This window comes from Gymnoscopelus microlampas (genome assembly GCF_963454915.1).
Source record: "Gymnoscopelus microlampas genome assembly, chromosome: 11".
NCBI lineage: Eukaryota > Metazoa > Chordata > Actinopteri > Myctophiformes > Myctophidae > Gymnoscopelus > Gymnoscopelus microlampas.
In genome coordinates this window covers 19,163,343-19,172,624 of record NC_139948.1, presented here as the reverse complement: position 1 = coordinate 19,172,624, position 9,282 = coordinate 19,163,343, and positions in this window count along the sequence as shown.

Below are 9,282 nucleotides of genomic sequence, written 5' to 3'. Positions count from 1 at the left end.
ATCCTGTCCAAAGGAAGACAGTAATATATTAATAACCATTTACGATTTAGCCATTTTGCCAGAGCAACTTAGTAAAGTAAGCATGAACATGAATAGTCAACTACAAACAACAAAATAGTCACATAAGAAGAGTGCAAAGAAAAATAGTGCCTAGAGTGCAAAGAAACTAGGGTAACCTTGCAGGTAAACAATGAACATATCATCTGTCCTAAGATCTGTCCTAAGAACATTAACACATTTGTGAATTTGTTGCTATTTTAACCATAACCCTGAGGCCGAAAATAGTCGATCTACAAGATCGGCAGATCGGCAGCAAGACAGCTGTATAAATATAAAGCATGCTTAACTCCAACCCCAACCCTTAAATCTAATCTCTAAATGTCTATCCTAAACCCTATCCTGAATATTTTCCTACTTGTAAGTCTATAGTTCTAAAAAATCTTTAACCATAAAACAACCATTTCTCTTGTGAAGTTGAGGAAAATTGCCCCTTTTCTCAAATTCTACTATACTTACTGGGACATTTACAAGTACACACACACACACACACACACACACACACACACACACACACACACACACACACACACACAAACACACAAACACACAAACACACACACACACACACACACACATTTACACATACGCTAACCATTCACTGTTGCTCTCCGGCAGACAGATCTGTGTGCATAGGTTTGATTAGCTCTAACTTTGATCCTGCTCTCTTCCTATCAGCTTTCCCTCAATCTTTCACCAATTAATACTACGCAACTATCATGACATTTATTGCTCCACTCACCTTTATAGTAATTCTGCGCCCCTCCAGAGTCCTCGTTCGTTCCAAACACTTGCTTTTCCCACCCTGAATGCCTACTGGCCGCCCAGAGTCAAACTTTGTACCGGTGTGCACCGTACAAAGTTTGACCCAGGGAATCCCTGTTAAAGATTAATTCATGGGGCCTGTGAATTACTCACTGGCTGGTGGTCTCTTCTGAGAAAAAAGAATGTTGAATGCAAAGTATTTTATATATATATATATATATATATATATATATATATATATATATATATATTGTGGGTCATGAAACATACGTGGGGGTCACAGCAAGGGGCCAGGATGACCAAAATAAACAATTTTTCATTATAACTTTTGGGGGAAAATTCAAATTTGTACTTGAGTTAGAGTACTGGAGTATTCAAAAGTACTTCAAAAGTACTTCAAAAGTACAAAAGTATTAGTGCTTAGTATTAGTAGTACAAAGTAATGCAATCACAAAGGTTGAATGTGTTCTCCTGTCCGCCCCTGAAAATGATCCTGTTAAAGTGAAGAAATTGGGTTATACTCTATAGTCTATAGTATACCATTGGTTCTCAAAGTGGGGTCCGGGGACCCCCAGGGATCCTTGTGGGAGTTCCAGGGGGTCCCCAGCTAAATGATATATTAGGCACCAAATGGACCCTTATGGGTCTGTACAAATGTTTGTACAACATGTGTACACTCTCAGAGTTACATTGACATAGATTTTAAAATGCCATTAAATGGGGGTCTGTATACCCTAATGCATGTCAAACTGGGGGTCCTTGAAATTAAAATGGTTGAGAATCACTGCTCTATACTGTAGCCTATACGTCAACTGTGGTAACCAGTTATCATGTTAGATCAAGCATTAGTGGTTCTCAAAGTGGGGTCCGGGGGTCCTTGAGGGGGTCCCCAGCAACCTCTGCTGATATAGCATCGAAAACAGTTGAATTACTTTAACCCTGTTTTATAGGGTAGTGGGTTTATACGATAGATGTGAATGAATGCATTATATAGGACTGTTGTGATGTGTGATTTATTAGGATTCTCAGGGAGATTGTAGAAGCAACATGGTTCATCATAATCAATACATATTGTAATGCCGCCATCTAGTGGAACAAGAGCGTAAGGTTTCTTTTTTCCATTTTAGCTCAATTTCTGAACCTATACAGACGTTTTGCTCTCACACAATAAATACATGAATGAATCCTATAACATGCAGTAATTACAGCAATACTTCTGCAAATTATAATACAAAGACAAAAGGAGAGAGCCAAAGAGAGGGGCCAGAGAGAGAGAAATAGATTGAATTTGAATGGAATTGAATTTTGAACTAGCCTCAATTATTACCAAATCATAATTTGGCCCTCACTCCCAGACACCGTGGCTGAGACCATCATCCACGCTGCATGAGAATTTTATATGAGAGTTTTATTTTATGCCATCAGGTGGTGCCACCCTAAAAAGGTCTTCCAGGGTCCCATGAGATACACTGCACCCATAGACATGGCAGGATGAAGGTTTAGAACACTGAAGCCATTATCTAGACATAAATGTATTCTCTTTCACAATGCCACACTCCTGATGAACAACCATAATTACAATAATTTAAAGAGGTGGCGCCATGGTTTTGCACTTTTGTGTCTATGAGGTTGATAGAACTTCACTAAGCCCCCTGGTGGTGTTTTTATGGTGTTTTATGTCTTCTCTGACTATTTTGAGTTTCTTCCTGGAGGCTGAAACCTTGAGGGTCAAATGTGCAAATAGAGAAACAGCACTTTAATGACACAGTAAAATTATACCCTCCCCCTTATCATAACACAACAGGTGTGGGCATGAGGAGGAGGAGGGACTAGGACAGGTGGGTGGTGCTAAGGTGGTGGAGGAGGTGCTAAGGTGAGAACCAGGTACACTTAATGAACTGGAGGCGTGTCCACATAAAAACATAATTTTAACACTTTCTGTACACTTTTTTGAAAAAAATCTTCCTCCTAGTATAACCATAATACCTGATAATTATGTTTTAGGGGGGGGGGGAATCACTGAAAATCACGGCACCCCGTCTTTAAGATGTCATTTATTTTTCATGGTAGGCTATACAGTAGTCAAGAAAGGCAGTGGGGCAACATTTAAAAGTTACAGTGACACACAATTAACAATACGATATGTTAAAACATCTCTCAAGACACCTACTGTACATGAGAGAAAGTGGAACATGGAAGACTTTATTTGACTGATTATGCTTTATGATAAAACATTGAAAAACATTGTGTGAATCTGCTGATCTGATGTTTATCCTTCGGTGTGAATATGCTGGTGTATGCTGGTGTATTTTCAGGCGACCCCGCTGGTTGAAACAGTTTTTTTTACACTGATTACACGTTGTAAGCTTTTTCTACAGCGTGGACAACCTGGTGTGTCTTCAGACGACCAAACCGACTGAAACTCTTGTCACACTGATTACAGTGGAAAGGTTTGTCTCCAGTGTGGGTATACTGGTGTGTCTTCAGATTACCAAACTGACTGAAGCTCTTGTCACACTTATTACAGTGGAAAGGTTTGTCTCCAGTGTGGACAACCTGGTGTGTCTTCAGATTACCTAAATGACTGAAACTCTTGTCACACTTATTACAGGCGTAAGGTTTTTCTCCGGTGTGGGTATACTGGTGTTTCTTCAGGCTACTTGACAGACTGAAACTCTTATCACACAGTTTACAGGCGTAAGCTTTGTCTCCAGTGTGGACAACCAGGTGTGTCTTCAGAGTGTTTAAATCACTGAAACTCTTGTAACACTTATTACAGGCGTAAGGTCTTTCTCCAGTGTGGACAAACTGGTGTGTCTTCAGGTGATTTGACTGACTGAAACTCTTATCACACCGATTACAGTGGAAAGGTTTTTCTCGAGTGTGGGTATACTGGTGTGTCTTCAGGAGACTTGACCGACTGAAACTCTTATCACACTGATTACAGTGGAAAGGTTTTTCTCCAGTGTGGACAAACTGGTGTCTCTTCAGGAGATATGACTGACTGAAACTCTTGTCACACTTTTTACAGTGGAAAGGTTTTTCTCCAGTGTGGATTAACTGGAGTCTCTTCAGAGTATTTAACTGACTGTCTGCGTCTCCCTGTTTCTGACTGGTCACAGAGCTGCTTATTGGCTGTTTCTGACTGGTCACAGAGCTGCTTATTGGCTGTTTCTGACTGGTCACAGAGCTGCTTATTGGCTGACAGGCTGCGGAGTCGATCTCTCCATTCCTCACCATTTGCCAGTAGAGGTCGTTGTGGCTCCTCTTGGTGTGTTTATGGAGGTAGAGCTGAGACGTGAAGGCATAGGGACACTCTGAACAGGAGAAGACCTTAGTCTGAGAGGACTTGGACCTCACTCCTGAGAGAGAGAGAGAGAGAGAGAGAGAGAGAGAGAGAGAGAGAGAGAGAGAGAGAGAGAGAGAGAGAGAGAGAGAGAGAGAGAGAGAGAGCAGAGAGAAGACGTGGATACAATCAGTATCAGAGATATCAGGGATGCAACACTGAATTTAACAACACACAACACATTCTCACATCTTTGCTTTATTGTCATGTCCACTTCAACCCTCTACAGTTCAGAACATTACAAAAAGTCAAGGGCAACACAAATAACACATACATTTAAAAAATATACACACACACACACACACACACACACACACACACACACACACACACACACACACACACACACACACACACACACACACACACACACACACACACACACACACACACACACACACACACACACACACACACAGAGTGAGTGAATGAGTGAACACATATATATACAGTATATACACATTTATAGCCTATATGCATCCATTTCTGATAGATAGACAGATCAATCTACAGATTAGACTGATCCATACACTATTCAGACATAAAGGTTACATGTTACCTGTAGCAGAGCTCTTGTTGTCCCACAGCTCATCAAAGATGATTCCCAGCTCCTTGGCATAATCGTCTCCGTACCAAACCAGCAGCTCTTCTCCTCTGGCCACAGGACGACAGCAACGATACAAGACCCGTCCTTTATGCTGGAACGCTATCAGGTTCTGTTCTGTCTCATGACGGGCACAGTTCACATACCTGACACACACATGCGCACACGCGCACACACACACACACACACACACACACACACACACACACACACACACACACACACACACACACACACACACACACACACACACACACACACACACACACACACACACACACACACACACACACACACACACACACACACACACACACACACAGTGTCAGTATCGTCCGTCTGTCTGTTTCATTATAGACAGATTATATAAGTAAATGGTAAATGGTGCATTTATATAGGCCTAGCGCTTTTATCCAAAGCGTTTTAATAGATTGTGCATTACATTCACCCATTCTAAGTGATAGAGGCCCATTTATTTTATGTATTTGCAAAATACAAATCTATTCTATACTGTATCATAACAAATACAATTTTATTGTAGGCCTATATGTATTTGATTCAGACCACAAGTGGTTTAGTTAGAGTGGTCACATGTCACATTAAAGGTGAATATGCCTGTATCTGCATTATGTGCATCTACTCATTCACCTTCCTGACACATAGGCCATAGCTGAATGGGAAACAGAGGGTCTGTAGTTCACATCCCAGCCCTGGTCTATGTGTCGAAGTGTCCATGAGCAAAATGGTAAATGGTAAATGGTGCATTTATATAGCGCTTTTATCCAAAGCGCTTTACATAGATTGCGCATTACATTAACCCATTCACACACACATACCGATGGCGGAGGAAACCATGCAAGGCACCAACCTGCTCATCTGGAGCAATTAGGGGTTCAGCGTCTTGCTCAAGGACACTTCGACACTAACTCTGGGGGAGCCCCCCAGCCCAGGATCGGACTGGGAACCTTGCGGTTTCCAGTTCACTCTACCCGACCACTCTATATCTTAATTGCTATTAAGATATCATGCATGCATGAATGTATATATATAACATATGTACAGTATGGGGCGGCAGTGGCTCAGGGGTAGAGTGGCCGGTAGCTTGAGCAAGACGCTGAACCCCTAATTTCTCCTGATGAGCAGGTTGGTGCCTTGCATGGTTTCCTCCGCCCTCGGTGTATGAATGTGTGGGTGAATGTAATGCACAAATGTGTAGCACTGGCCCTTTAAGGAAAGTGCATAAAGAGGGGTGGCCAGGTTTGTGGCCTCCTGTCTAGCCAGAACGCCCAGAAGCCTGGCTTGTGTGTTTGATACCGATGGCGGAGGAAACCATGCAAGGCACCAACCTGCTCATCTGGAGCAATTAGGGGTTCAGCGTCTTGCTCAAGGACACTTCGACACTAACTCTGGGGGAGCCCCCCAGCCCAGGATCGGACTGGGAACCTTGCGGTTTCCAGTTCACTCTACCCGACCACTCTACCCCTGAGCCACTGCAGCAAGACACTTAACCCCTAACTGCTGCTGTAGCCTACTAATAGCGCTCACTGCTAATGGAAAGTAACTAAGTACATTTACTCAAGTACTGTCTGTATGGACAGTTTACAACCAGAAAATGATGACCCACCTCATCCAGTTGGACCGAGTTTCGTCCTTAGCATCGATGTAGTCATACCGGCTTTTCTCCCTCCGGATCTAAAGAAAAAACATATTTATGTTTTATAATCATATACTGACATTACAAATATATCACGGGCCTTCAACAGGGGGCTCTGGGAGTTGTTACAGCCAAATGTTTGGATAGGATTTGTATCTTTATCTTTTACATTTTTTACGTAAAACACCCTAGCATCCATTTTCTGGGGGGAACATTTGCCGAAAATAGCAGATCTACAAGCTTCAAATAACTGCTCTAGCGCCACCATTAGGCAAAAACTTCCACTTGAACACATTTTGCCACGCACGCACACACACGCACGCACGCACGCACACACGCGCACACACACGCGCACGCACGCACACACTCACCACCCAGGAGTATCCACTCTTCACAGCTTCCTCTTTGTCTGTCTTGACTCCCACATACGGCCCAAAGTGAGTCCCAGCAACAAGCTTAGTGTGTCCACAGTAAAACACTCCTAGACCTGCGTTTGGAATGCCTGACTGCTTAATCTGAACACACACACACACACACACACACACACACACACACACACACACACACACACACACACACACACACACACACACACACACACACATACAGGCAGTTCGATAGAGAAAGAGAGGGAGAGAGACAGTTGTTAAGATATGCATATCTTAATTGCTATTAAGATATCATGCATGCATGAATGTATGTATATATATAACATATGTACAGTATGGGGCGGCAGTGGCTCAGGGGTAGAGTGGCCGGTAGCTTGAGCAAGACAGAATCAGAATCAGAATCAGGTTTATTGTCACATCACAGGTTTACAAGGTAAAAAAGTGGGTGAAATTTGTTTTTGTACAAGACGCTGAACCCCTAATTTCTCCTGATGAGCAGGTTGGTGCCTTGCATGGTTTCCTCCGCCCTCGGTGTATGAATGTGTGGGTGAATGTAATGCACAATCTATGTGTAGCACTGGCCCTTTAAGGAAAGTGCATAAAGAGGGGTGGCCAGGTTTGTGGCCTCCTGTCTAGCCAGAACGCCCAGAAGCCTGGCTTGAGTGTTTGTGAGAGAGACCTGGAGGCATGAGGGGTACAGACTAATTCTCGGTAAGACAATCTGAAACAAATGACAAGGTTTTTATAACTCATTGTAGCAATAGTGTATATATATAAGAGTTTAGATAGGCTGACAATATTAGGCCTGTTGTTAATTATACTAATATATATCTGTATTTCCAGAAGCCTCCATGTCCTTTGAGCAGCAGTACCCTGTGGCTGTGCAGGCCTATATCAATGGGAGCCATGAGCATATATTGACTCATTGGGTATGTTTGTTATTTTGCTGTATTTTGTCATCTTGCTATAGGGGCCTAATGTCTGGGATGAATTGTTGGAGGGTTGGTCTAATGCTTTAATATTAGATTTTTTTGTAGGAGCTGAACTAACCATCACTGTTTTTCCCACCGTGCCATATATACTATTTAGATGGGTTTTTGCTATTGGACTGTGTGCAATAGGGTTAACCTGAGGACAGAGCTATACTGGGCCATTAAGTAGCATTGCATGAGTTTGATTTTGGTTTTGCGTATTTGTATTTTGTGTTGATTTGCTTATTTGCTTTATTTGCTTTTGGTTTTGCATTATTTGGATTTGATTTGTTTAATTTCGGTAATTTACTTTAGAGGCCCCGAAGCCCTTACCCTTATTGCCCCTTTGCCTTTTGGGTTTAGTCCCTTTGCAGAACTCCCAGTAATACTAATCGCTTTCTTCCTTTCTGTATTTTAACCTGACTACTTTTTATACCAACTGTTTGAATAAACTTGACACATTTGATACATCAGCCTCTGGTTCTGTTCATTCTGAACCCGTACCTTTCTGGGGAACTTTACCTTGTTCAGTCCTATATGTCTATATATACAGTACATGGTTAATGTGTTTAAAGGATCCCTCACTCCTATATGTGTGGGTGGCGTAGTCATTGCTTTACATAGCCCTGCTACATATGTAAAGCGCTTTGGATAAAAGCGCTATATAAATGCACCATTTTACCATGTATGTATGTATGTATGTATGCATGAATGTATGAATGAATGTTTACCTTAAATCCAGGAGGCAGGGTCTTCCAGGCTCTGTCAGTCTCTGGTAGAGCTACTTTTTTAAAGTCCTCTATGAAGACAGGATCTCCATGTTTGTCACATTCCTTTAAAAAGAACTCCCCACACTGTTCACAGACTGGACACATGCATGCATGCATACACACACACACACACACACACACACACACACACACACACACACACACACACACACACACACACACACACACACACACACACACACACACACACACACACAGTGTTGCAAAGTATGTGATATGCAACTAAAAACATTGTTAAAAGTTGACTCGTGATAAATTAACGACAAAGATTTTGAGTCAGAGAACCGAGAGAGGGAGAAATCAGAAATATTGATTGATGTAAACAGAGATAATTATTACAGTAATAATGATCATCTTCTGGCACTTCCAGTTCCGTGTAGTTAACTTTGACAAGCTTCCTGAGTGTTCTTTTGCCAGAACGCACTGGTACTGCCTCTATCACCTGACCACCTGAAAAACACACACGCACACAGTCCATAACTGTAGCTATCCACTGAGTTGTGACTGGTTCAAGGACAGATATGCAGAACAGAAGAAACTTGTAGTCTCAGTTAACCCATGCCTGTCTGAAACCCAACACATTGCTCTGAACTCATTAGAGGCTATTGTCACGTGTAGACTTACTGTATGTAAAAAAATAAATGAATTGGATATTGGCCCTACTTTGAGCTGTCCATTTGGTCCCATCTGTACGCTATCAGAGTT